This window comes from Mandrillus leucophaeus, unplaced genomic scaffold (assembly GCF_000951045.1).
Source record: "Mandrillus leucophaeus isolate KB7577 unplaced genomic scaffold, Mleu.le_1.0 Scaffold300, whole genome shotgun sequence".
Lineage (NCBI taxonomy): Eukaryota > Metazoa > Chordata > Mammalia > Primates > Cercopithecidae > Mandrillus > Mandrillus leucophaeus.
Window position 1 is genome coordinate 2215579 of NW_012103144.1, and position 9588 is coordinate 2225166.

Below are 9588 nucleotides of genomic sequence, written 5' to 3' on the forward strand. Positions count from 1 at the left end.
AAAAAAAAAAAAAAAAAAAATTTTTATATATATATATAATGTTTGTATATCTATGTATGTATATATTATGTGTGTGTGTGTGTGTGTGTGTTTACACTCTGAGAAAATTAGAGTACAGAATGCAATTAAACAGAAAAGAGAGTTAACAAGATAGCCCAGTCCGTTGGTCAGTGAGGGGAAGCATCAAGTGTGACTTAATATCCTTCTTGCAAGAAGTTACATCTCCAACTTGATTCTTTCAAATAGACAAATATTAACCAACAATCCAATCCTCTTTCAACTGCTTAATTGCTGTTGCTTTTGGGTGCCAATCATCCGACTTTTCCTGTTTCCGTCTGTCCTGCAGAGCTATTTGGTATTGCACATCAGTGTTAGTGTCTGAACTTCGAAAGGTTTTTTGAAGAAAAAAAATTATAAATAAATTATTAATTTCCTGAAGTTTCCTTGTATGGCTTTATGTTGGGAGGCCAAAAAAAAAAAAAAAAAGCTAAGTTTCAAAACATTTATTCATAAGTGACACCAGTATTATCAGGGTGCTTGGATTTCTACTGAGAAAGCTAATTTTCTAGGTAGCTTTGTGTACATGTTGATAAAAATATTCTCAAATATTACCTTTTTGGTAAAATTAAGCAACCATTTAACTTCTGCGCTAAAACGTTAAGGAAAAATCAGATTCGTTGACTTGCACTAAGGAAAAATCATATTCACCAACTTGGTGGCTCTCACCTGTAATTCCAGCTACTCAGGAGCTAGGGCAGGAGGATTGCTTGAACCTAGAAGTTCAAGGTTACAGTAGGCTATAATCATGCCACTGCACTTCTGCCTGGGACAGAGGGAGACCCAGTTTCTTAAAGAGAAAAATCAGATTCAACATCAAAAATTACTTTTGGCTGGGCACGGTGGCTCACACCTGTAATCCCAGCACTTTGGGAGGCCAAGGCAGATGGATCACCTGAGGTTGGGAGTTGGAGACTAGCCTGACTAGCAAGGAGAAATTCCGTCCCTACTAAAAAAGATACAAAATTAGCCTGGCGTGATGGCACATGCCTATAATCCCAGCTACTTAGGAGGCTGAGATGGGAGAATTGCTTGAACCCAGGAGGCAGAGGTTCCCGTGAGCCAAGATCGCGCCATTGCACTCCAGCCTGGGCAACAAGGGCGAAACTCCGTCTCAAAAAAGAAAGAAAAAAGAAAAAGAAAATTATCTTTGATGGGTCAAAGACTTAAACATAAAACTCAAAACTATATAAACCCTGGAAGACAACCTAAGCAATACCATCCTGGACATAGGAAAGGGCAAAGAATTCTTGACCAAGACACCAAAGTAATGGCAACAAAAGCAAAAATTAACAAGTGGGATCTAGTTAAACTTAAGAGCTTCTGCACAGCAAAAGAAACTGTCAACAGAGGATGGGTGCGGTGGCTCATGCCTGTAATCCCAGCACTTTGGGAGGTCGAGGCGGGTGGATCACAAGGTCAGGAGATGGAGACCATCCTGGCTAACACGGTGAAACCCCGTCTCTACTGAAAATACAAAAAATTAGTCGGGTGTGGTGGCGCCTGTAGTCCCAGCTACTCGGGACACTGAGGCAGGAGAGTGGCATGAACCTGGGAGGCAGAGCTTGCAGTGAGCCAAGATAGTGCCACTGCACTCCAGCCTGGGCGACTGAGCGAGACTCCGTCTCAAAAAAAAAAAAAAAGAAAAGAAAAGAAACCGTCAAGACAACCTACAGAAAATATTTGCAAACTATGCATCTATATTCATCAGGGTTTTCTGGAGGGACAGAACTATAGGATAGATGAATATATAAAGAGTTTATTAAGGAGTAGTGACTCACACAATCACAAGGTGAGGTCCCACAATAGGCTGTCTGCAAACTGAGGAGCAAGGAAGCCAGTCCGAGTCCCTAAGCTGAAGAACTTGGAGTCTGATGTTCGCAGGCAGGAAGCATCCAGCACGGGAGAAAATTGTAGGCCAGAAGACTAATCTACTCTTTCGACATTCTCCTGCCTGCTTTTATTCTGGCCGCACTGGCAGCTGATTAGATGGTGTCCACCCAGATTGAGGGTGGGTCTGCCTTTCCCAGTACACTGACTCAAATGTTATCTCCTTCAGCAACACCCTCACAAACACACCTAGAAACAATACTTTGCATCCTTAAATACAATCAAGTTGACACTTAATATTAACTATCGCAGCACCTGACAAAGGTCTAATATTCAGCACGGATAAGGAACTTAAACGAATTTACAAGAGAAAAACAACTCCATTAAAACGTGAACAAAGGACGTGAGTAGACACTTTTCAAAAGACATACATGTGGCCTGGCATGGTAGTTCACACCTATAATGGCAACACTTAGGGAGGCCAAGGCGGGCAGATCACCTGAGGTCAGGAGTTTGAGACAGGGCCGGCCAACATGGTGAAAGTCTGTCTCTAACAAAAATGCAAAAATAAACTGGGCATGGCGGCGGGCACCTGTAATCCCAGCTACTTGGCAGGCTGAGGCAGAGAATTGCTTGAACCCAGGAGGCGGAGGTAGCAGGGAGCTGAGTTCGCACCTTTGTACTCCAGTCTGGGCAACAGAGTGAGACTCCATCTCAAAAAAAAAAAAAAAAAAACCAATGCCAGCGAGATTGCAGAAAAAAAGGGAACACTTATACACTGTTGGTGGGAGTGTAAATTAGTTCAACCATTGGGAAAGCAGTATGGTGATTCCTCAAACCGCTAAAAGCAGAAGTACCATTTGACCCAGCAATCCCGTTAATGGGTATATATCCAGAAGAATATAAATCATTCTACCATAAAAATATATGCACATGAATGTTCATTACAGCTCTATTCATGATAGCAAAGACATAGAATCAACCTAAATGCCCATCAGTGACAGATTGGATAAAGAAAATTTGGTACATATACACCATGGAATACTATGAAGCCATGAGAAAGAACAGGATAATATATTTTGCAGGAACACGGATGGGGCTGAAGGCCATTATCCTTAGCAAACTAACACAGGAAGAGAAAACCAAATATTGTGTGTTCTCACAAGTGGGAGCCAAATGATGAGAACTCATAAATGCAAAGAAGTAAACAACAGACACTGAGTTCTACTTGAGGGTGGAGGGTAAGAAAAGGGAAAGAAGCAGAAAAGATAAATAGCGGGTAATGGGCTTAATACCTGGGTGATGAAATAATCTGGACAACAAACTCTGTGATACAAGCTTACCTATGTAGCAAACCTTCACATGTGCCCCAAAATCTAAAATACAAGTTTTACAAAACTTACCTTTGAAAAATAACAAACCACTTATGTAGTCAGCAGGGGTGGAGGAGAAGGCAGCCAGCTAGGACCAGCTGGTGGCCCTAGAAAAATTATTCATGCATAATTATGAAAATAATATTATCCTAAGTACCACATAGGACAACACAGAGTCAGAGATAGTGTGCAGCGAGTTGTCTAATACTACTTATGTACGATCTTGGTTACCTCATATTGTAGAGCAATAAAAAAGGCAAGATTTGCAAGTGTAACACATAGAGTAAGTAATCATCTTTATTTCGTGTATTCATGGGAGGGTGCATACACACAGGAAGGAGAGGAGCCCTGGTTCTCTTAGCTTTACCTGTCCCTGCTGGATGTGGACTCACAGCAAGACACGCACATCTGAAACCAAAAGTGTCGATAATTTTCTGATGGTAGAGGGGTTTTTGGTTTTGTTTTTCTTGTTTTGTTCTGAGGTTAGAGACAGGGTCTTGTCCTATTGCCCAGGCCAGAGAGTAGTGGCGCAATCATAGCTCACTGACGTCTCAAACTCCTGTACTCAAGTGACCCTCCTGCCTCAGCCTCCCAAATCACCAGGATTACAGCATGAGGCACTGCACCCAGCCTCATTGTACAGTATTTATTTATTTATTTATTTGAAACAGGATCTTACTCTGTCGCCCAGGCTGGAGTGCAGTGGCGCGATCTCAGCTCACTGCATTCTGCACCTCCCAGGTTCAAGCGATTCTCCTGCCTCAGCCTCCCGAGTAGCTGGGACTACAGGCACGCACCATCACGCCCAACTAACTCTTGTATTTTTAGTAGATACTAGATCCACCATGTTGTCTATGCTGGGGTCTCGAACTCTTGGCCTCAAGTGATCCACAGCCTCTCAAAATGCTGAGATTACAGGCGTGAGACACCATGCCTGGCAATAGAGCATTTAAAAAACAGGACTACGCTAACAAATATGCACTCAAATGAAATATAGTTTCTATTGCATCCTACATGAGTTTCTCAGGATTCCTTATAGTTGAACAAATTGATATCTATGAGAATTTGGCAGTTTTGATTTTATGGGTTTCATTTAGCATGGCTGCCCATGTTCCCAGGTCATAAATCCATTTCTTATTCAGTAGCTCTATCACTCTGTCAATCTCTGGCTGACAGTTGCAGTTTTTCAACTGCCAGATGATGTCAAAACATAGAAAAATAGAATCCTGTTTAGTGCTGAGGGACACTAACTTCTAACATCAATTTAACTCCAGGTGATTAGACTAATCATGATAATCCCATTCCCCTTGCCAGTGATTGCTTTAGGAAATAGCACATGTCCCAGTTTTGAAATGGAGTGAAACCTAAAGGAGGCTTCCAGCAGAGGGGTTGTCTTATTTCTGAAAAGAGACACAAAAAATGACTCATATCTTCTTTCCTTCTCCTGGTGTTTATGACGGGATATGATTTTGGAAATGGCTACAAGTATTTTGCTACCAGCCTGAAGAGGAAGCCAACACAAGGTGGAAAGGGAGCCCTTGGCTTAATATGCCTGGAGTGCCTGCTATTGGCAATAATACAGTGCTTTCCTAACATCCAACTGGACCAGTGTTTCCTGTTATTTGCTGTTCAAAGCATGCTACATGATTCTGGTCCCTTTTACATACTTCTCTCATTTTGATTGAGATCAGCAATGTTCCACTTTCCAAGGAGGGAGAATGAACTGTAGGTAACCAATGTTTTATCACATAAAACTTCAAGTGTGAAAAGTGCAAAGTATGTCTTCATTATTTTCATTAATAAGCACTTCCCAAGTCATATAATATTAAGCATCAAATAATTTATAATCAAAATGTATATGCAGTAATTCTGGCCCTATTGAGTACCAAAAAACTAATACTATAGAAAAATCCTTGCCACTTCATCTTGTAGCCAAAAATATATAAATAAATAGAGAAAAAAGAAAAATCCTATTTGTACATTAAATGTCAAAGCCTGTCATTTGGAATTCTCTTACTATGTATCTTGCTGGAGAGAAATCCCATTGATACAACTAGTATGAGAAAGTCTGCGGTGATATTTCTATCAAACCTGAAGAAATACACTGGGACAAGTCCAATAAATGTAAAAGTCAAAAGTTATTCTCAAAGACACCAGGCTTAATGTTGAATCAGAGAACCTTTAGGTGGAGAAAAATATTATCGATAGTATAGAAAGCTAATCATTGGCCTGCTAACCTAAACACGTACCAGAAAAAAATTTACATCTAACCCATAGAAAGTTTCAGTCCCATCTTAATTTTTAAGTATCACTGAATGTACACTGGAAAATAACATAATTAATGAGAAATGTTTCAATGTCTTTTCATCTTATTTTGGACATAAGAAAACTCACATTTTAATGAATTGTAACTATACTAATGCCATAGATTCAGCTATTTTGCCCTCAAGGAAGTACACAATTCAATAACAAAAATAATGTAAAGTAAGTCATATCCTTTTTTTTTTTTTTTTTTAGACAGAGTCTCCTTCACTCATCCAGGCTGGAGGGCAGTGGTACCAACACAGCTTACCGTACCCTTAACCTCTCAGGCTCATTCGATCCTTCCATCTCAGCCTCCTGAGTAGCTGGGACTACTACAGGCATGCTCCACCAGGCTCAGCTAGCTTTTTTGTAGTTTTTGCAGAGATGGAGTTTCTTCATGTAGTCCTGACTGGTGTTGATCTCCTGAGGTCAAGCAATCATCCCACCTGAGCCTCCCAAAGTTCTGGGCTTACATGCATGAGCCACCCAGCCCCACCTAAATCATATCCCTAAGTAATGATTTTGTTGGAAAGTTTTTTACAAGTAGTACAATGTATTCAAAGTAAATTAGCTCTTCCTAGTGATTTAGAGCAATTGTCAGGCAAACTTTTTCCATAAAGGGCCGGAGAGTAAATATTTTGTGTTTTGTGTCATGCAGTCTCTGTCAAAACTAGTCACTCAGCAATTGCAGTGCAAAACTGGTCAGAAGCAATACATAAATAAATGATAGGTACCAATCTATCTCAAAAAACTCTAAAAGCACACATTGAATTTTATGTAATTTTATGCACAATCAAATATTAACCTTCTTTTAATTTTTTAAATCATGTAAGTCATGTGAACCATGATTCCTAAACCACAAGCTATACAAAAAGCAGACACAAAAATGGATTAGTTCTACCAGGTACTAAATAGTATAAAACTTCAGTAAATACAAGGCTGTGTTTTACTGATGCATGAACAGAAAGGCGAATTAATGAAATAGAATAGAAAACAAAAAAACACCCACATATATGCATAGAAATTTAATATTTGATAAAGGAGACAATTCAGATTAGTGTGGAAAAGGTGGATTACTCATTCAATGATTGAGTAATCATTGGGATAAACAGGTTCACCTATTAAACATGCATTTGAGACCAGGCTCAGTGGTTCACACATGTAATCCCAACACTTTGGGAGGCTGAGGAACAAGGATCACTTAAGCCTAGGAGATTGAGATCAGTCTGGGAAAGATGGTGAGATCTTTTCTCTACAAAAATGAAATAAATTAAAAAATTAGACAGGAGAAGTTACGTGCACCTGTAGTCCCAGCTACTTGGGAGGCTGAGGTGGGAAAATAACTTGAGCCCAGAAGTTTGAGGCTGCTGTGAGCTATGATCACACCACTGCACTCCAACCTGGGTGACAGAGTGAGACCCTGTCTCCAAAAAATAAAACAGTAAGAATAGATGTAAAAATATATATGTATAAAATATTAAAAATCCATGTGAACCAGACCTAACAACCAAAATCAAAAGACATCTCAAGAATATCAAATATTTAAATGTTAAAAAACAAGCCCAAACCATACCAGAGGAAACCATTACCAAATATTTTATAGTCATAGAATGAGGAGGGCATTTCTAAGAATGAAACAAAATCCAGAGACAATAAATATAAAAAGATTCATGAATTCATCTCATAGATATTAAAAACTCTACATGGCAAATTCCACCAAAACAATGTAAAAAACAAAGGACACACTGGAAAGAAGTATTTGTGGCTCATTTGACAAACAAAGCACTAATTTTCATAATATATCAAGAGGTGCTACAAATCAATAACAACCTAATGGACAACAGCCTAAATAGACAGGTCACAGAAAGTACAATATCAATTGTCTTTATACATATGAATGAAAAGGCACTGGGAAAGACGTATGAGAATCCAACAAGGAGATATTCAGTACCATTTGGAATAAGATAAATGCAATTTTAAACATCACTAAGAAACATTTTTCATCTATCAGACTGACAAAAATTTAAAATATCTGGATTTTGTTCTTGTTTTGAGACAGATTTGCTCTTGTCAGTCAGGCTGGAGTGCAGCCTGATTGTAATTCCAGCACTTTGGGAGGCCAAGGGGGGCTCAGGAGTTTAAAACCAGCACAGACAACTTGGCGAAACCCCGTTTCTCCCAAAAATACAAAAAAATCCGCCAGGTTTCATGGCGGGCAACTGTCATCGCAGGTGCTGGGAGACGGGGTTGGGGTGGGAGGATCGCTTGAGCAGGGGAGGCGGAGGTTGCAGTGAGTGGAGCTCGCACCGCTGCACTCCAGCCTAGGTGACAGAGGGAGACCCTGTCTCAAAAAACAAAACAAAACAAACAAAAACCTATAGAGGAGTGAAGCACATTCTACAATACTAGGCACAAGAATGACTGGGCGCGGCTGGGCGCGGTGGCTCAGGCCTGTAATCCCAGCACTTTGGGAGGCCGAGGCGGGTGGATCACGAGGTCAGGAGATCGAGACCATCCTGGCTGCAATCTCAGCTTACTGCAACCTCTGTCTCCCGGGTCCAAGCGATTCTCCTGCTTCAGCCTCCCAAGTAACTGGGATTACAGGTGCCCACCACCATGCCCATTTAGTTTTTTAATTTTTAGTAGAGAAGGGGTTTCACTATGTTGGCCAGGCTGATTTCAAACTCCTGACCTCAAGTGATCCACCCTCCTTGGGCTCCCAAAGTGCTGGGATCACACCACTGCCCCAAACCAAGATATATTATTAAGTTAAAAAAAACTCAAGGTGCTAAGAGTATATTGTATGATGCCATCTTTATAGAAAAAAAGAAAATAAATTGTGTATATTTATTTATCTGAGAATTAAGGGTACAGAAGAAATTAGAAACAGATTTCCTACAAGAAATGATACTGTATAGCTGAAGGACAGGATTTGGAGGGTATTTTTCTCACTAAAAGCACTTTTTGAATTTTGAACCCAATAAAAATATTACATATTCAAAAAACACAATTTTAAATTCAAATGAAAATGACCTAGCTGATTTTCAATTATTGGTTTACTCAAAAAAAAAAAAAGCTTTTTTGTTTGTTTTTGTTTGTTTGTTTTGTTTTTGAGACGGAGTCTCACTCTGTCCCCAGGCTGGAGTGCAGTGGCGCGATCTCGGCTCACTACAAGCTCCACCTCCCAGGTTCACGCCATTCTCCTGCCTCAGCCTCCCAAGTAGCTGGGACTATAGGCACCCTCCACCACGTCCGGCTAATTTTTTGTATTTTTAGTAGAGACGGGGTTTCACTGTGTTAGCCAGGATGGTCTCGATCTCCTGACCTCGTGATCCGCCCGCCTTGGCCTCCCAAAGTGCTGTGATTGCAGGCATGAGCCACCGCGCCCGGCCTTTTGTGTGTGTTTTTTTTAACAGTTTCCTCAAGAAAATGCTTCAGGCCCACATCCTTCATTGAGATCATTCATTGCTTTCAGTCATTAGAAAGTGACAGCTCAGATTCCTTAAATTAAACTGAAGTATATACGGATCTTTATGAGAAAAAATATTTTCTAGAAATTTGTGTAATAAAAACAACTAGCACAGAGCCATGATTGTCAAGCCTGAAGTTTAAATGGAGTTAGAAATACTGTGGTACTTTTAACAATCATGAGATTCTTCCCTAGGAATGTTTTAGTAAAATTGATGTTGATTATTGTTCAAAGGTCAGGCACATATGTTTATCTTCTTTTTTTTCTTTTTGAGATGGAGTCTCGCTCTGTCACCCAGCCTGGAGTGCGCTATGGGAACTCACTCACTGCAATCTCCGTCTCCCGGGTTCCAACGATTCTACTGCCTCAGCCTCCCGAGTAGCTGGGATTACAGTTATGTGCCACCACACCTGCCTAATTTTTGTATTTTTAGTAGAGACGGGGTTTGACTATGTTGGCCAGGCTGGTCTCAAACACTTAACCTAGGTAATCCACCCACCTTGGCCTCCCAAAGTGCCAGAATTACTGGCATGAGCCACAGCGCTCAGCCATTCT